This window comes from Chlorocebus sabaeus, chromosome X (genome assembly GCF_047675955.1).
Source record: "Chlorocebus sabaeus isolate Y175 chromosome X, mChlSab1.0.hap1, whole genome shotgun sequence".
Lineage (NCBI taxonomy): Eukaryota > Metazoa > Chordata > Mammalia > Primates > Cercopithecidae > Chlorocebus > Chlorocebus sabaeus.
Genome location: NC_132933.1, coordinates 96,880,614 through 96,901,053, shown reverse-complemented (window position 1 = coordinate 96,901,053; position 20,440 = coordinate 96,880,614). Strand labels below are relative to the sequence as shown.

The 20,440-nt window shown below is 40.3% G+C and overlaps 1 protein-coding gene and 1 long non-coding RNA gene across 6 annotated transcripts in view; one reads left to right on the top strand and one right to left on the bottom strand.

Moving 5' to 3' along the window:
* Positions 1–17,371, bottom strand: part of LOC140710867 (uncharacterized) — a 162,768-nt gene extending 145,397 nt beyond the window's left edge. For both annotated transcript variants that reach the window (XR_012091994.1, XR_012091993.1), the window contains exon 1: positions 17,203–17,371. This is a non-coding gene — a long non-coding RNA (uncharacterized lncRNA). The remainder of the gene's footprint in view (positions 1–17,202) is intronic.
* A 78-nt stretch (positions 17,372–17,449) lies between these two features.
* Positions 17,450–20,440, top strand: part of KLF8 (KLF transcription factor 8) — a 261,395-nt gene continuing 258,404 nt past the window's right edge. For 3 of the 4 annotated variants that reach the window (XM_073013642.1, XM_073013643.1, XM_073013639.1), the window contains exon 1: positions 17,450–18,054. The gene's annotated coding sequence lies outside the window, so the exon portion shown is untranslated. Of the gene's footprint in view, positions 18,055–18,119; positions 18,296–20,440 lie in introns of those variants that run through there. The other variant, XM_073013641.1, reaches the window with a different exon arrangement.

Genomic DNA, 20,440 nt, shown 5'->3' with positions numbered 1-20,440 from the left:
AGTGGACAATTGCTTCCTGCTAGCAGAAAGCCTTCATCTTATTGAGTACCTAAGCCAGGTTCCAGGTGTCCTTTGTAGATAGCCAAGTTTGAAATTTTTAGTTTCTCAGGCAGAGCTCTTCTGTGTGGTAGGGACTCACAGGGCAAAGTAAAATTACAATTCCTTTACTGCTACAGAATATTAACTATAGGTTACTAAATGAGTGCTACGGTATAATACTGGCCCTCCCTTCACACAACAGGACACCACCCCAGTTTTGTTTTGTTTTCTGGGTTTCCTCCCCCTTTGTAAGCAGGCACGAGATACCATTTGTAGAATAAAAAAATGTTTTATGCCACATAAAGGTGAAATTTTAGAAACTACATTCCAGGCATTTTGAAACCCTTACTGAAATGTCTCCTGTTGTTACAGATGGCATAGAAGTCACAAGTCTATTAACTGGTCTATTAAATGTTCTACACCATTCTACAGATGGCGTAGAAGTCACAAGTCTATTAATTGTTGCTTCTTTGGCCTCTTCCTGCTTTCTCTTTCTGTTTGGATAGTCAGGAAAAGATTTAATGTTTAATATTTAAACAAAATATTTGATGTCTACACAGTAAAAGTATTCAAACTTCACACCACTATTGAAAGCAGTTGGAAACCAGATAATAGTTTCTTAATCTTATATTTAGAGATGAATGTAAACTGTATTCTTTTGAAATGTGCAAGTGTTTGATTCATGCCATTTGATAAACTCGTGCCTTGTAGTCATTGTTTAATGGAACCAGCTTGTAAAGTTTGTAGCCTTAAATAAATCTCCACGCTAAAAAAGTGTGCTCTAGTGCAACACAAAAACATGAAGTGACTGCCCAGAGGTGGAGTTAGTGTTAAAGTGGGAAGGGAGATGACACATTTCCCAAGAAGGACCCGAAACACACCAAGATTGTCTTCTACAGGAATTGTTTGGGAGGCCTCTGAGTAAAGGTCTTATGATGAAAAGGGAGCAAAGAGGCCCCCAAACAAAGCTCTGATAGTACTGGTAAATATAGGAGAGAATTAAGATTCTGTTAATTAAAATCCAAACAGAGCTTATTTGAGGAGTCAAGTTACCTGATATAATTATTTCTTGGAACTTTGGCACGCAGGGATGTCTCTTTATAATGGTTTGGAGATAGCTACTAGCACAGAAGAGATGGAACTCTAGACACCAATTTATACACTAACTGGAATAACCAGTTTAGAGAAGAACATAAATGACCTGATGGAGCTGAAAAACACAGCAGGAGAACTTTGTGAAGCATACACATGTATCAATAGCCGAATCAATCAAGCAGAAGAAATGATACGAGATTGAGGATCAAGTTAATGAGATAAAGTGTGAAGACATGATTACAGAGAAAAGAATGTAAAGAACAAAGACTCCAAGAAATATATGACTATGTGAGATGGTAGTTTTATCTTTAAGTCCCTGACTGGGGCTGCTGCCTTTCTTTCAGAGATGCCCTGCCCATAGAGGAGGAATCTAGAGGGGCAGTCTGGCTGCAGCGGCTTTGCTAAGCTGTGGTGGGCTCCATCCAGTTCTATAATTTCCATTTTAATAACTTCTAATTCTTTGCTATAATTTTCTATTTTTTTCATTTGTCTCAAGATAATTTATAATTAATTATTGAAGCTTTTTTTTTTTTAAATTGTTGCCCAGGCTGGAGTGCAATGGCGTGATCTCCACTCACTGCAACCTCCGCCTCCAGGGTTCAAGCCATTCTTCTGCCTCAGCCTCCTGAGTAGCTGGAATTACAGGTGCTCGCCACCATGCCTGGCTAATGTTTTTGTATTTTTAGTAGAGATGGGGTTTCACCATATTGGCCAGGCTGGTCTCAAACTCCTGGCCTCAAGTGATCTGCCTGCCTCAGCGTCCCAAAGTGCTAGGATTACAAGTGTGAGTCATGGTGCCTAGCCTGAAGCATTTTTCTAATGGCTTCTTAAAAATCTTTGTTAGATAAATCTAAGTCAACATCTCAGTGTTGGCATCATATCTATATTGTCTTTACTCATTGAAGTTGTGGTTTTCTTGGGTTTTGATACCACAAGTTATATTTGATTACATCCTAAAGTTTCGTGTATTATATAAGGAGACTCTGGGTCTCATTTAAATTTTTTATTTTAGAAGGCAATTGTCCTGTTTAGGTTTAGCATGTTGGTCCTGGCTTACTTTTGTTGGCTGAGGTTATAATGACAATTTAAGTGCAGAGCCTTACTGGTGGTATTTTGATTGATTTGGTACTGTCTGGGCTTCCATTGATTTCAGCTGCTGCTGCTTGGGATGGTAGAGTGGTTTCCCCAGGCCAGGTCCCTGAATATCTCTAGTTTTCTGGAAATCTTCAGGTGGAAAAGGGAGTCTCATATTGCATGGTCAAAGATGCCTCCTTGGCAGGTAGTTGTAGCAAAAACTGCCTGCCCCCTCACCACCACCACCACCAGTGTGGGTAGTGGAGTGCATTTCCTGAGCCAGACACTTGTGGTGAAATTCCACTATTTGTGTCTCTTCGTTACATTTAAGTCAATATCTCAGTGTTGGTACCTCTTGATTGTCTTTGTTCATTCAAGTTGTGATTTTCTTGGCTTTTGAGATTACAAGTGATTTTTTATTACATCCTAAAATTTTAGGTTACAATGACAATGCTGTCTTTAGGCATGTGAGGGGAGTGTTAGGCCTGCAGGATTCAAGAAAAATCAGATTGCCTTGTCTGACAGTCTCAGAGTGAAGAGAATCTCAGTACACATGGGTAAAAATAGGCCAGTAAGGGTGGGCTGTTTTGTGACTGGGTCTCTCTTGTTGGTTAGGCCTGCCCATGTGGGTATCTCTCAGCAGTCTCAAGACCTTCAGGGAAGGAGAGCACTTTCCCTGATCTCTTATATTTAGTAGGACTCCCAATGTATCTTCCACCTTGCTGGTGCTGTGAGAAAGATTACCTTTGGATCCAAATAATGAATGATCCCACTTGGGCTGTCTTTTGTTTCTAGGTAAGGAGGTCAGGAAATGCTGGGTCTGGGTCACCTTCTTCAATTGTGGGGTTGGGGGCATAAGATGCCTAGGTGGTATGTTGTTTCTTCATTCCTGAGATCACAAACCAGTTTACGTTTTTCCTACAACCTTCTTACCACGTAGTACTCATTTGAATGTCTCTTGCAGTATTTCATGGGTTTATAATTCCACTTAGTGGGTTGGAGCAGGAAGAAATGGTTCTATGCCATCTTGTCCAGACTGAAAGTTCTCCAGGCATTTAATTTTTAGCAGGACATACTTAGAGACTTCATGCTTTAGAATGAAAGGTTGGATTTCTAATGGCAAGAGTTCCATGTACCGGTGGCTACTTGGCAGTATTGAGTACTGGAAAAACTATTCTCTCCCATAGAGAAAGGCCGTCTTTTAACCAAATGACAGAGCAGTTACCATACTCCCTGTGGGCTCACTGATTCTCAAGATGAAGGAGAGAGCAAGGGGCAATTTATTGAATTTTTCCATAAATGTTTTATTGATGAAGTTCTAATTATAATTTGATATGGTTATTATTAATTTAGCTGAATACATTTTTTGTAATACAGGTTTACTATTGAGCAGAATCAGAATTTTTAAAGATAATATGCCACTTAATTTGAGTTCAAAGTTAGTGTTCTTTATCATCAAAATTAATTGAAAATGTTTTGTCAATGCTGATTTGTAATGAGACTTCATTATTTGAAAATTTTCATTATTTTTCACACAGATAGGTACTGCCAAATACAGATATCAATCCATGTACCAGTGATATTTTATAACCCATTAAAAATGCTGGTAAAATATACAAAATGTAAAATTTACCATTTTAACCATTTTCAAGGCTACAATTAAGTACATTCACAATGTTGCGCTAACGCTACTCATTTTCAGAGCTTTTTCATTATCCCAAAGAGAAACGTCCCACACATTAAAAATACTTCCCATTCCTCCTTTTCCTGAGCCCCTGAAATCCTGTATTCTGTTTTCTGTTTGTTTCTATAAATGTGCTTATTTTATGCTCCTCATATAAGTAGAGTCATACAGTATTTGTTCATTTGTGTTTGTTAAAGTTTCCTCCATGTTGTAGCATGTATCAGAATTTCACTCTTGTCTAAGGCAAAATAATATTCTTTGTATGTGTATACATATTACCTTTAGCCATCCATCAAGGAATATTTGGGTTATTTCACTTTTAAACATTTTATTTCTACTGTATCTATTTAAGGTGTGCAACATGATGCTTTGATATATATATGTAATTAAATATGTAATTACTATGGTAAGCCAATTTGCACATCTATCATCTCACATACTTGCCTTTCTTTTTTTGTATTGTAAGAGTACCTAGGATGGCTGGCAAGATGGCCAAATAGGAACAGCTCTGGTCTGCAGCTCCCAGCAAGATCAACGCAGAAAGTGGGTGATTTCTGCATTTCCAACTGAGGTACCCGGCTCATCTTATTGGGACTGGTTAGACAGTGGGTGCAGCCCATGGAGGGCGAGCAGGAGCAAGGTGGGGCGTCGTCTCACCCAGGAAGTGCAAAGGGGCTGGGAACTCCCTCTCTTAGTCAAGAAAAGCCGTGAGGGACTGTGCCCTGAGGAATGGTGCATTCCGGCTCAAATATTACACTTTTCCGAAGGTTTTCACAACTTGCAGACTGAGAGATTCCCTCCGGTGACTATGCCACCAGGGCCCAAGCACACCAGGGTTTCAAGCACAAAACTGGGTGGCCATTTGGGCAGAGATTGAGCTAGCTGCAAGAGTTTCTTTTCATACCGTAGTGGTGCCTGGAACACCAGTGAGACAGAACCATTCACTCCCCTGAAAAGGGGACTGAAGCCAGGGAGCCAAGTGGTCTAGCTCAGTGGATCCTACCCCCACAGAGCACAGCAAGCTAAGATCCACTGGCTTGAAATTCTTGCTGCCAGCACAGCAGTCTGACGTCAACCTGTGACACTCCATCTTGGTGAGGGGAGGGGCGTCCACCATTACTGAGGCCTGAGTAGGTGAATTTCCCCTCACAGCATAAACAAAGACGCCAGGAAGTTCAAACTGGATGGAGCCCACCGCAGCTTGGTAAAGCTGCTGCAGCCAGACTGCCTCTCTAGATTCCTCCTCTCTGGGCAGGGCATCTCTGAAAGAAAGGCAGCAGCCCCAGTAAGGGACTTTTAGATAAAACTCCAATCTCCCTGAGACAGAGCACCTGGTGGAAGGGGTGGCTGTAGGCACAGCTCAACAGATTTAAATGTTCCTGCCTGCCAACTCTGAAGAGAGCAGCAGATCTCCCAGCACAGCACTTGAGTTCTGCTAAGGGACAGACTGCCTCCTCAAGTGGCTCCCTGACCCCCATGCCTACTGACTGGGAGACACCTGCCAGCAGGGGTCGACAGACACCTCATACAGGAGAGCTCTGGCTGGCATCTGGCAGTTGCCCCTCTGGAAAAAAGCTTCCAGAGGAAGGAACAGGCAGCAATCTTTGCTGTTCTGCAGCCTCTGCTGGTGATACCCAGGCAAACAACATCTGGAGTGGACTTACAGCAAACTCTAGCAGACCTGCAGCAGAAGGGCCTGACTGTTAGAAGGAAAACTAACAAAGAGAAAGCAATAGTATCAACATCATCAAAAAGATTGTCCACACCAAAACCCCATCCGAAGGTCACCAACATCAAAGACCAAAGGTAAATAAATCCATGAAGATGGGAAGAAAGCAGTGCAAAAAGGTTGAAAATTGCAAAAACCAGAATGCCTCTTCTCCAAAAAATCACAACTCCTCACCAAGAGGGAAACAAAACTGGACGGAGAATGAGTTTGACGAATTGACAGAAGTAGGCTTCAGAAGGTGGGTAATAGCAAACTCTTCTGAGCTAAAGGAGCATGTTCTAACCCACTGCAAGGAAGCTAAGAACATTGAAAACAGGTTAGAGAAATTGCTAACTGAAATAACCAGTTTAGAGAAGGACATAAATGACCTGATGGAGCTGAAAAACACAGCACAAGAACTTCGTGAAGCATACACAAGTATCAATAGCCGAATCAATCAAGCAGAAGAAAGGATATAAGAGATTGAGGATCAACTTAATGAAATAAAGTGTGAAGACAAGATTAGAGAAAAAAGAATAAAAAGAACAAAGACTCCAAGAAATACAGGACTATGTGAAAAGTCCACACCTACATTTGATTGGTGTACCTGAAAGTGATGGAAGAATGGAAACAAATTGGAAAACACTCTTCAGAATATTATGGAGGAGAACTTCCCCAAACTAGCAAGACAGGCCAGCACTGAAATTCAGGAAATACGGAGAACACCACAAAGATACTCCTTGAGAAGAACAACCTCAAGACACATAAGTATCACATTCACCAAGGTTGAAATGAAGGAAAAAATGTTAAGGGCAGCCAGAGAGAAAGGTCGGGTTACCCACAAAGGGAAGGCCATCAGACTAACAGCGGATCTCTCTGCAGAAACCCTACAAGCAAGAAGAGAGTGGGCGCAAACATTCAACATTCTTGAAGAGAAGAATATTCAAACCAGAATTTCATATGGAGCCAAACTAAGCTTCATAAGTAAAGGAGAAATAAAATCCTTTACACATAAGCAAATGCTGAGAGATTTTGTCACCACCAGTCCTGCCTTACTAGAGCTTCTGAAGGAAGCACTAAACATGGAAAGGAATAACTGGTACCAGCAACTGCAAAAACATACCAAATTGTAAAGATTGTCGACACTATGAAGCAACTGCATCAACCAACGGGCAAAATAACCAGCTAGCGTCATAAGGACAGGATCAAATTCACACATAACAATATTAACCTTAAATGTAAATGGGCTAAATGTCCCAATTAAAAGACACAGACTGGCAAAATGGATAAAGAGTAAAGACCCATCAATGTGCTATAGACAGGAGAACCATCTCACGTGCTAAGACACACATAGGCTCAAAAAAGAGGGATAAAGAAATATTTACCAAGCATATGGAAAGCAAAAAGAACACAGGTTGCAATCCTAGTCTCTGATAAAACAGACTTTAAGCCAACAAAGATCAAAAAAGACAGCAGAACATCAAAAAAGTTATCCACCATGATCAAGCTGGGTTCATCTCTGGTATGCAAAGTTAGTTCAACATACTCAAATCAATAAACGTAATTCATCACATAAACAGAACCAATGACAAAAACCACATGATAATCTCAATAGATGCAGAAAAGGCTTTTGACAAAATTCAATACCCCTTCACACTAGAAACTCTCAATAAACTAGTTATGGATGGAGTGTATCTCAAAATAATAAGGGCTATTTATGACAAACCCACAGCCAATATCATACTGAATGGGCAAAAACTGGGAGCATTCCCTTTGAAAACCAGCACAAGACAAGGATGTGCTCTCTCACCACTCCTATTCAACATAGTATTGAAAGTTCTGGCAGGGGCAATCAGGCAAGAGAAAGAAATAAAGCGTATTCAAATAGGAAGAGAAGAAGTCAAATTGTCTCTGTTTGCAGATGATACGATTGTATATTTAGAAAACCCCATAGTCTCAGCTCCAAATCTCCTTAAGCAGAGAAGCAACTTTGGCAAAGTCTCAGGATACAAAATCAACGTGCAAAAATCACAAGCATTCCTATATGCCAATAACAGACAGACAGTCAAATCATGAGTGAAATCCCCTTCACAATGGCTACAAAGAGAATAAAATACTGAAGAATACAACATACAAGGGATGTGAAGGATCTCTTCAAGGAGAACTACAAACCACTGCTCAAGGAAATAATAGAGGACACAAACTAAGGAAAAAACATTCCATGTGCATGGATAGAAAGAATCAATATAGTGAAAATGGCCATATTGCTCAAGGTTATTTATACATTTAATGCTATCCCCATCAAGCTACCATTGACTTTCTTCAAAGAATTAGAAAAATCTACTTTAAATTTCATGTGAAACCAAAAAAAGAGTCTGCATAGCCAAAAGAATCCTAAGCAAAAAGAACGAAGCTGGAGGCAATGCTACCTGACTTCAACTATACTACAAGACTACAGTAACCAAAACAGCATGGTACTGGTACCAAAACAAATATATAAACCAATGGAACAGAGTAGAGTCCTCAGAAATACCACCACAGAAGTATAACCATATGATCTTTGACAAACTTGACAAAAACAAGCAATGGGGATAGGATTCCCTATTTAATAAATGGTGTTGGGAAAACTGGCTAGCCATATGCAGTAAACTGAAACTGGACCCCTTCCTTACATCTTATACAGAAATTAGCTCAAGATAGATTAAAGGCTTAAGCATAAGACCTAAAACCATAAACACTTTAGAAGAAAAGCTAGGCAATACCATTCAGGACATAGGCATGGGCAAAGACTTCATGACTAAAACACCAAGAGCAATGACAACAAAAGCCAAAATTGACAAATGGGATCTAATTCAACGGAAGAGCTTCTGCACAGCAGAAGAAACTATCATCAGAGTGAAAAGGCAACCTACAGAATGGGAGAAAATTTTTGGAATCTGTCCATGTGACAAAGGTCTAATATCCAGAATACATAATGAACTTAAACAAAAGTACAAGAAAAAATCAAACAACCCCCTCAAAAAGTGGGTGAAGAGTATGAGCACTTTTCAAAAGAAGACATTTATACAGCCAACAAACATATTAAAATAAGCTCACGATCACTGGGCATTAGAGAAATGAAAATCAAAACCACAGTGAGATACCATCTCACGCCAGTTAGAATGACAATCATTAAAAAGTCAGGAAACAACAGGTGCTGGAGAGGATGTGGAGAAATAGGAATGCTTTTACCCTGATGGTGGGAGTTCAAATTAGTTCAACCACTGTGGAAGACAGTGTGGCGATTCCTCAAGGATCTAGAACTAGAAATACCATTCAACCCAGCAATCCCATTACTGGGTATATACCCAAAGGATTATAAATCATTCTACTATAAAGACACATGCACACGTATGTTTACTGCAGCACTGTTCACAGTAGCAAAGACTTGGAACCAACCCAAATGCCCATCAATGATAGGCTGGATAAAGAAAATGTGGCACATATACACCATGGAATACTATGCAGCCATAAAAAAGATGAGTTCATGTTCTTTGCAGGCATGGATGATGTTGGAAACCATCACTCTCAGCAAACTAACACAAGAGCAGAAAACCAAACACTGCATGTTCTCACTCATAAGTGGGAGTTGAACAATGAGAACACTTGGACACAGGGAGGGGAACATCACACACTGGGGCCTGTTGGGGTGTGGGGGGCTAGGAGAGGATAGCATTAGGAGAAATACCTAAAGTAGATGACGGGTTGATGGGTGCAGCAAACTTCCATGGCACATGTATACCTATGTAACAAATCTGCACGTTCTGCAAGGTATCCCAGAACTTAAAGTATAATAATAATAAAAAAAGAGTACCTAAAATGTACTGTCTTTAAAAATTTCTGGTATACAATATTATTTTTGGAGCCCTTATGCTGTACATTACATCTCTAGACTTATTCATCCTACGTAACTGCAACTCCATATCCTTTAACCTACATCTCCTCATCTCTCCTCCTCCCTTCCCCCACTGCCTCTGGTAACCAACATTCTACTGTGTGTTTCTATGTATTATACTTTACCTTTTTCTAGATGCCACATATAACAGAGACCATGCAATATTCTTTTTTCTGTGTTTGTCTTATTTCACATAACATAATGTTATCCACATTATTGCAAATAAAAAATCCTCCTTTTTAAAGGCTGAATAATATTCCATTACTTGTGTGTGTATACACATGCTACAATTATTATATTTATACATCTGTCAGTGGACACTTAGGTTGACTTGATAACTTGGCTATTGTGAATAATCCTGTAATGAACATTGGGAGTGCAAACATCTCTGAGCTGCTGATTTCATTTTGTTTGGGTATATACAGAAGAGGGATTATTGATGGGTCATATGATAGTTCTGTGGATTGAAATAATTAATATTGATAAAATGTTAATGCTGCCTAAAGCAATGTAGTTTCAATGTGGTCTTTACCAAAATTCCAATGGCATTTTTCTCACAAAATAAAAATAAATACTGTAATTACTAAAGAACCACAAAGGGCCCAAAACTGAGGACAGTATATACACTAAGTTTTTAAATATGATGACCAAGACAGCTACTAAGTGACTAATGGTTGGGTAGCACATGTAGTGTGGATAAGCTGGACAAAGGGATGATTTGCATCCCAGGTGGAAGGGAGTGGGAATGCTCGAGATAGTATGAGATTTCAACATACTACTTAGAATGCACACAATTTAAAATAAATGAATTATTTCTGGAATTTTCTATTTAATAATTGTGTGTCACAGTTAACTGTGGGTAACTGAAACTGCTTAGAGTAAAATTGTGAGTAACAGGGTATTATTGTACCTAGGATTGGAATTACTGGAATATATGGCAATTGTTTGTTTAACTTTTTGAGTTAAACAAACATGTTGTTGTCCACAGCAGCTGCACCACTTTACATTCCCACCAGCAATGCACAAGATTTCCAATTTCTCCATATCCTCACCAACATTTACTTTCCAATTTTTAAAATTATAACCAGCATAGTGAGTTTAAAGTGGTATTTCATTGTGGTCTTGATTTGCATTTCCCTTAATGAATAATGATTTTGAGCATCTTTTTATATGCTTATTGGCAATGTGTATATTTCCTTTGGAGAAATGTTTATTCAAGTCCTTTGCCCATTTTTATATTGAGTTGCTTTTTGTTGCTGTTGGTGTTTTAGGGGTTCTTTATAATTTCTGAATATTAATTCTTTATCAGATATATGATTTGCAAATGTTTCTCTCATTCTAGAGGTCATCTTTGCACTCTCTTGATAGTGTTCTTTGCTGCACAAAAGTTTTTAATTTTGATGAAGTCCAATGTATCGATTTTTTCCTTTGGTGTCATATCCAAGAAGCCATTGTAAAGTCCAATTACATGAAGCTTTTTTCTCATGTTTTGTTCTAAAAGTTTATTAGTTTTAGTTCTTATGTTTAGGCCTTTGATCCATTTTGTGTTGATTTTTGCATATAGTGTAAGATAGAAGCCCAATTTCATTCTTTTGCATGGTGTTATCCAGTTTTCCCGCAACCATTTGTTAAAAAAGCAGTTCTTTCCAAAGTATTGACTTTTAAAGGTCACTTTAAGATGACTCTTTTACTTTCTCCATGTTGATGGCTATTTTTCTTAAAATTTGTAAGAACACTTTATATATCAAAGACATTAACCTTTTGTTGCATTGCTGCAAAATTTTCACCCAATTTGTCTTTTGCCTTTTATTTTTACTTACAGTATGTGTATTAGTTTGTTCTCATGCTACTAATAAAGACGTATCTGAGACTGGGAAATTTACAGAAGAAAGAAGTTTAATGGATTTACAGTTCCCTGTGGCTGGGGAAGCCTAAAAATCATAGTGGAAGGCAAATAGGAGCAAGTCACATCTTACATGAATGGCAGCAGTCAAAAAGAGCTTGTGCAGGGAAACTCTCATTTTTAAAAACATCAGATCTCATGAGACTCATTCACTATCACAAGAACAGTGCAGGAAAGACCTGCCCTCATAATTTAACCACCTGCCACCAGGTTCCTCCCACAACATGTGGGAATTATGTGAGTTACAATTGAGGATGAAATTTGGGTGGGGATACAGCCAAACCATATCAATATGTGGTAGAATGTTTAAATTTTGTCCATAAACAAATCTGCCACTTTGTGGATTTTGCTACTGGGAAAATGTTTTAAAATAGTATTCACATTCCAATATTTAAAAAACATATTCTCCTCTGATCCTTTATAGTTTTTTTAAAACACTGTTAATGGACTTCAGATATTAATAAAATGGATTAATGATAATCCTTGGTTCTTGACACACTATTATTGGCCTATTTACATCATTTCTTTTTTAAATAATATAACAAATACATGTGAACCCATCACCCAGCCCAAAACCTAGTATATTACCAATAACTCATATCCACCTATGGTGTCTTTTCTATCCCATTCTCCTACCTCCCTAACAGAAGTATCCTGAGATTATATCAATACTTCCCTTGCCTTAAAAGGTTTTATCTTATATGTATGTATGAACAGACAATATACTGTTGACTTCTACTTGTTTTTGAACTTTATAAATTGATATTAAACCATATACTGTCTTCAAAGAATTGCTCTGTTCACTCAATTTTTGGTATTAAGATCTGTCCATTGTGTTGCATTAAATTGTAGTTAATTTTTACTTGAATAACTAATAGAAACAAGCCAGATGAACTGTGAGTATAAGAGTATATGAGTGAAAGAAAAGCATGTGTGATGGCCCTGGGATTAGAAAAAGCATACCAAATTTGAGGAATTATAGAAAAGAAGGTCGGTGACTCTGGTGTCCTGAGGCCTGGAGGAAGAGTGACAGAAGACGAGTTAGGAGAAGCAGCCAAGGGACAGATCATACAAGACCATGGTAAGGATGTAGACTTTTATCACAAGTGCATTGGAAGACATTATGCAGGGTAATGACATGATCTGGTGTGCAATTACTAAAGATTAATCTGGATACTTATAAACAGTTGATTGAGACAGGTGACAAAAATTCAATCTTGAGGTATTGCAATTATTGTCCCCATTCGACAGATGTGAAAACTAAGGCTCAAAGAAGTTAAGTAACCTTCCTTGTATTACACAGCTACTACATGACAGAACCATGATATACACAAAGGTGGTATGACTTCAGAACTTGCTTTTTTAACAGTGGTACCACATATGGATCTAGAGTTTAATGGGGTTTGGTTTTGGGATATAAATTTAGGAATTCATCGGCTTATATTTAGAGTCATAGGACTGTATGAGATCTCCTAGGGAGAGAATATAGATAGAAAAGAAAAGAAGTTTAAGGAGAAGCCCTAAGGTACTGTAATATTTAGACTTTGGTAGAAGAGGAGAAAAGAAGACTGAAAAGGAGCAGCCAGATTTTTCACATAGAAGTTAAGAGAAAAAGGCTGCTTCAAGAAAGTAGTAGTGATCAACTACTCCAATGTTGTTGAAAGGTACAGTGAGTTAAGGACTGAAAAGTAACTATTTGATTTAGCAACATGGAGGTAACTGGAGATCTTCAAAAGAGCCATTTCATTCATGAAGTCATGAAGAAGGAAGGCAGGTTGGAATGTGTTTAAGAGTAAATGGGTATTCCCAGGAAGTCTAAAGTCACCCCAGGAGATGGAAACCACAGGAAAATTTCAGACTAGAAGCCCCTTAAGGGGAACAAATGAGCCATCTAACTTCATGTGCTTGGAACCTAGCAGTTTTTTCTACGTAATGAGTGTGCAGTAATTTATTTCTTGAACTTAACTGAATTAGATGTGGCTTCTGTTCCCATCCTTAGGGAATTACATTCTAGTTGGGTAGGTAACAAAAAAATATAGCATGAGTGGATGAGGTGTTTTCTGTAAATGCAATCCAGACTACATATTAAATGTGACCTCAAAATGGGTGTATAATCATGAAGCCAAAACCATTTTGTAAGATACCTGGAAAACCACTCTTGGACATTTAGGGATAATCAAGAGCTTTCAAGTGTTGCCTTAACCAGAGGATAAATACTATATTTAACCATGTACTCTTGCCATGAACTCTTAGTCATTTCTTCTTTAGCAAGTGTTGCAAACTAAAATGCAAACACAGGACAAACTGGTAACAAAAATAAGTGAAATGTTCAGGTGAGGGCTGTAATAAGCTGACAAGATCATGGCACATCTAGAGGGGCCAGGCACTGCTGATTTCCAACAGATTGACAGCACTCTGGAAAATAGGCTTAAGGATGAAAATACAGATTTTCATATATCCCTAAATTTTTCAATGTTGATAATTTATTCAGTCAACACCTGCACAGGCACACTTGCACACATACATATGTATGACATTGCAGACAAACAAAATGTATCTGCTGGCCAAATTTAACTTATGGACTGTTGGTTTGTAACCTGTACTGTATAGCAATTTCCACAGTTTTCAGGGTTGTCTCAATTTCAACCCAGTCTTAGTTTGCTTGATGCCAAATGCTAAGCCCCTCTGCATCATCCTTGCAAATAACTCTGCCTTGATTCTCAGAAATAGTGTAAGTGTTCTCTGATGCCAAAACTATCAGAGACTCCTATAATCCCCACAAGAAATGTTTCCTAGCCCAAAGTACTTTAGTGGTCAGAGTCACTACTTTCTTAGCCATCTTCATATATGCACAGAGGAGCTTGAGAGCAGTATATTGTCCTTCATGTTTCTGTGTGAAGAAGCTGAAACTCCGCGAGGTTATGTAACTTGCCTCAAGTCACACAGCTCGGCAGAGACAAATCTGGAACTGGAGTTCTTCTCATTCCAAATTCAGTCCTCTTTCTACTACACTTCAATTGCCTTTCATATCTGGGGGTCTTGCTACTTTGCTACATGGCTGACTGAAGTCCCATGTGTAGTGCAGAGTTGAATTCAATTTAACATACCTGGAGTGCCTGTTATGTACAAAGCTATGTGGTAGTCACTGCAAAATATATGAAGATAAACAAGACACAGATCATACTCCCAAGGAGTTTATATAGTTTGGAAAGATAACACAGAAACAACTATTTGTTGTTGTTGTTGTTGTTGTTGTTTGAGATGGAGTCCCACTCTGTCGCCCAGGCTGAAGTGCAATGGTGCAATCTCAGTTCACTGCAACCTCCATTTCCTGGGTTCAAGTAATTCTCTTACCTCAGCCTCCTGAGTAGCTGGGATTACAGGCGATGGCCACTACGCCTGGTTAATTTTTTTGTATTTTTAGTAGAGACGGGGTTTTGCCATGTTGGCCAGGCTGGTCTCGAACTCCTGACCTCAGGTGATCCGCCCGCCTTGGCCTCTCAAAGTGTTGGGATTACAAGCATGAGCCACTGCATCCAGCCTACAACTAACAAAATTTTTAAACAACATGGAAATAATGGAAACACAGAAAAATCACGATGTGGGTTAGGTCTGGGTCAGCCTTGCTTTGCTCATTTTTTCATTCATTCATTCTTCCATTAACAAGTATTTATTGAGCAACTTTTTGTTAGACACATAGAAAGTATATGGCAATAAACAAGAAGTAGACATTTGCTAACATAAATAACAAAAGCGAAAAAAACGTTAGACATGGTGAAACTCCGTCTCTACTAAAAATACAAAAAATTAGTTGGGCATGGTGGCGGGCACCTCTAGTCTCAGCTTCTCGGGAGGCTAAGGCAGGAGAATGTCGTGAACGCAGGAGGTAGAGCTTGCAGTGAGCCGAGATCACCCCACTGCACTCAAGCCTTGGCGACAGAGAGTGACTCCGTCTCAAAAAAAAAAAAAAAAAAAAAAAAAGTTAGAGAAAGGGGAAATTTATTGAAAGAGTCCTTTCTTTGCCTATGGTCCACAGTGCTTAACATTGTGCTGAGAATATAACCATGGTATCTGTCAAACCTCCCTATAATATTATGCTCAGGTATAAGTAGCAACCTAGTAAGAGCTGCCTGGCATTCATGGCTCAGAGGTCCAGAGATTTGGGCTGAGTAACCTCTATGAACAGGCAGATAGTTAAGGTTAGGACACAGTGGGTATAAGCAACCAATGACATGTTAATGACAGCTCAAGACAACCCTGAAAAAAAAGATTGTTGTCCTCCTAAGTTTTCTCTTGTTGAGACTAAATAGCCCTATATTCTTCTAGTGGTGAAGGAAAATGGCTGCTTCTTATGACCCTGTATCAAGGACATAGTTTACAAAATTGCTTAAACCATCCTTCTTGCTTTATGTAATCAATCTCCTTAATTTTATTCTTCTCTTCATCTTTAAATTAAGAACATGAGTCAACCATCAGCTATGAACTGCCAACCCTAGAAGCCAACCTGAAAGCACACTTCTACTATGTCACTGCTCCAATCATGTTGCCAACTCAGCCCAGAGGCAAGATATTCAAGCAGATGTTCTAAGGAAGAATAAATAGGGAAAGTTGTTCATATCAGGTGTGTATTTCTTTCTTGTTTTCTTTTTTGGTTTGTTTATTGTTTACAAACAGATATCACCCAGATAAATCACTGATGATATTGCCTTTAATTGTTCTTTCAACAAATTTTTATTGAGTCCCTACTATATGACACCCACTGTTCAGTATGCTGTGGATAGAGCAGTGAGCAAAACAGATGATGTCCCTGCTCTTTTTGAGCTTATACTCCAGTGGGAGATTTACTTTGTCACAGAAACGAACACACAATTAAATTGTGAACTGTGCTGTGATAAAAATAAAATGAGATGAGGTCACAGAGAGTGCCTGGATTGTGGGAGCTACCTTAATCTACATGATAAGGGAAAGCTTTCCTGAGATGTGTACGATATTGGAGCCCACTATGGGCATAATCAGACAGAAGGAAAAGGAACTGCAAAGGCCTTGAGGTGAGAGAGATCTTAATATACTGGAATGAAAAGGAGGTCAGCATAGCTACAGCAATGTGAACAGGTGTTTAGAAATCAAAGAGACAGGCAGGGGACAGGTCGATCTTGAGGGCCTTGTAGATAATATAAGACAATCTGGATGCTAACTGCAATGGGAAATGACTGAAAGATTGTAAACAGAGGTGCAACCTGGTCATATTTGCCTTTTAGAAAGACTGTTGGCTGTTGAACAGATTTTAGCGGGGCAGATGTGGAAGAAGGGACACCAGTGAGGGCACTCTTCTAGACATCCATTTGGGAGATGGTGATGGCCGGGGCCAGGGTAGTAGTAGTGGAAAGGTAGAGAAATGGTCGGATGCTGAACACACTTTTAGGACAAAGCTAAAGGAATTTCCTCAATAATTGGATGAGACTTGTGAGTGTGAGAAGAATCAGGGATGGCGCCAAGATTTTTGGCCTAAGCAACCAGGTATTGTCATTAACTGAAAGGGGGAATGGCATTAAACATGATTTCTCATGGGTCATTCTGGAGTTCCAATTATACCTGTGGGATGGAACCTCAGGGCCCTTCTCTGACTCTGAGCTGCCTAGTTATGAGGTGGGGTGGTAGAAAGGACTGCTGTTTGGGGTGAATTAGAGGCATAAGGCAAATTTCTGGGATTCCCCACTCTCTCTCCCTTCCGCCTCCCCATTCTAGTAAAAAACATGGAGACTCACACAGATGAGAGACGGAGAAGACTGAGCATCCCAGGCTAGGCAGAAGGAAGAATCCCCAGAGACTCTACAGTTGTTGTAGCCACTTCAGTCCAAAGACTGCATGGGCGTGGGCGGCGCCAAGAGGGCGCCACAGAAACTTTCTTGGGGATCTGGCAGCCTAGGGAACCACTTTTACCGGAAACGAAGTAATGAAAAGAGATGGGGTGGGGCGTGGCGGGGCCTGCCCCTGCCGGAAGAAGTTTGGGTGGAGCCAAGTATTCAAGCTCCAGGACAAAGGGGGAGGGGAGGCCGCCACTAGCAAACAACCTCAGCTTCATAAACCCAGCAGAAAGGTCCGGGGTATTGGTGAAAAGGTCGAAAGGACCACGATTCTGTCCGCCCGCCTAAGTGGGACGAACAACGAAGTTGTGCGATGCAGCTTTAAAGGGGCTGGTGATTGACAGAATGTGTAGTAGTGGATGGGGTGGAGCTGCTGGGTGGGGTCGAGACTGGCAGCTGAGAGATACCAAAAGGAAGAAAAAAGAAAACCATTGCCCTTGATATCGCTAATGCCGGGGGAGGGAAGCTAACTAGAAAGTAGGGAAAAGGAAGGTTTTGACGGTTTTAGCGCTCACCTAGACTCGTTCCCCTGGCTAACACTCTTCACACTCTTTTGCCTTCCTTTGAGATAATTAAAACAGACTGTATAGCAGCCTTAGTCGGTGCCCATTCCCCCTAACTCTTCACTCAACTACGTGTGTAGTCCGAGGGAGTGAGGACCCCGGGTCCACCAGCTCAATCCCGGCCCCGCCCCGTCGGCCCTGGCCGCGAGGCTGGGAGGAGAGGATGCCTTCGGAGGCGCAGAATCCGAAAGTAAGTCCCTTTTATTTTGCCTTACCAACTGGCACCTCCCATTCCACCTTCCTTTTATCACCCTCTCTGGGCGGCGAAATAGCCTCATTCAAGGAAGACCTTTGAGGGTGGGACAGAGTGGGGTTGGTAAGAAGGGGAAGGGAAGGGAGGTGGTGCTTCAGAACCTAGGGGAGCTGCCACTGGCGGGACAGGCGCGCTCAGTTCGATGGCTGTGTGGTTGGATCCTTGATATCTCCTCCAGGTATTAGAGCCTCGACTTCCTCCCTTCTGGCATTCTTTCTTTTTTTCACCCTGCAGCAACCCTATCAGGTTGCCTGAAGCCTCTAGCTGTGAGCTAGGAGGGCTCCATCTTGCCTGGCTTCTTAAAGGGACAGTGTACTATTTAACTGAAAATTCAATTATGAGAAGAGTGGCAGCGCCTCTATGTTGGAAGGAATTTGTGCGGCGAGGACAGCTTTTTCTTACTCAGAACAGCTTCCAAACTTGATTCTCATATCCATTTGATTCTCAGGAGGTGCACCGTGGGCAGTGTTGCCAAGTCACACATTAGTTAACTGCAGCCAGTTGACTGCAGTTTTAGCTTAAAGGGAAAATTTCCGTTTTCTGAGAGGCGCCATGGCAGTGCAGATATCTTGAACAAATTCAATCATTCTACAAATTTTATTGAATGTCAGGTGCATTGCCTATGGCTGATCACGCTGCTGGGAGGTTTGTGTAAAATGTCAAGGCCATGCAGAGCGTTGTCAATGACTCCCTTTTTAACTGATTAGTAGCCTTCCCAGAATACGAAGATAAATGTTGAATTTGATTCCAACATTTACCAAACATTTCTCACATGAATGGCTCAATGGTTCACTTTTATTGTCTTCCATTCAGTACCAGGTGTCTATACGCTCAAAGCCAAGTGACTGGGAATTCCAGCTAGAAGAAATAGGAACTCAAGTCAAAATGGCATGCAAAGAGGAAAGAGCAGGAAACTTCAGTAGGAAAGCTAATGCCGCTTTGGCGTTATCCATGTCCAGTAAGGGAGATTGTTTTGGGAAGGAGGGCTTCACCATCTCCCTTCCACTGTAAAAGAAGAACTGGTGTGGCAGAAACTTGTTAGAAAGGGTCTCTCATGGACCAGTGACATCTCTTACATATTTGTCTCTCTTACGTTTCTGCACAGGGAGGGTGGAAGAACTGTGGATAGACCCTCATGATACTACACAGGTCGAAGAGATGAAAACATGTTGTTTGAGGTTTTAGGGTTTGTAGCAGGATGAGCCACAGACAAAACCTCTCAGACACCAAGTTGTGGAAGGAAAGGCTTTATTCAGCTGGGAGCATCGGCAAGCTACTGCCTTAAAATCCGAGCTCCCCGAGTGCACAATTTCTGTCCCTTTTAAGGGCTCACAACACTAAAGATTTCACATGAAAGGGTCGTGATTGCTTTGAGCAAGCAGGGGGTACATGACAGGCACTGCATGCACCGGTGGTCCGAGAGAAAAGAACAGGGCAGGGAGTTTCACGGTGTTCTTCTATACAATGTCTGGAATCTATGAATAACATCGATTTCTAAGTTATGAGTTGATTTTTAACTACTGGGTTTAGGCCAGGCAGGCCCAGGCCTGGTTTGGGGCCTGGCGTCGGGCTGCCTGTCTTTGGTTTTACTTCTTTGTTTTTTTCTTAAAACAGGTACTGAGTATAAAACAATATAAAACAATATGAGAGGGTCTCTCTGTTTCCTCAGGTTCATATTTCACTCTGTAGGTTTTTGTTTGGTCAATGGAATGCCACAGTTCCCAGTGCTCTGCAATTTCCTTTGTTTTGAGTCCCTTCCTAGTTCTTACTCAGCAGTCCAGGGTAGGGAGCTGTGACAGAGAAAGGTATCGACACAAAATTACATTGTGTTATTATATTCATTCATTCATTTGTTCATTCATTTGACAATTACATACTGAGAATCTACTCTATAACATCACCACATAAGACTCTGGGGAAAATATGCCTTCTTGGAGATTATGTTCTAATGAGGAGGTGTTGGTGGAGGGGACAAACAAAAAACAATAAACATATACGTTGAGTGGGGATAAGATGGGAGAAAGGCTACAGGGCATATGGAATTGGGATGATATTAAAGAATATATCTGAATGAAGTGAGGGAGCCAGCCATGAGAATACCTGAGGGAAGGGTGTTCTAGATAGAAGTAGCAGCAAGTGCAAAGGCATGGTATATTCAAAGAATAGTAAGAAAGTCAGTATCACTGGAGTGGAGAAGAGGAAGAGTGGCAGGATATAAGGTCAGTGAGACAGGGGGCTAGATCATATAGGAACTTGTAAAGACTTTGGCTTTTATTCTGAATAAGACAGGAAGTCATTTGTAAAAGAAAGGACCATTCCATTT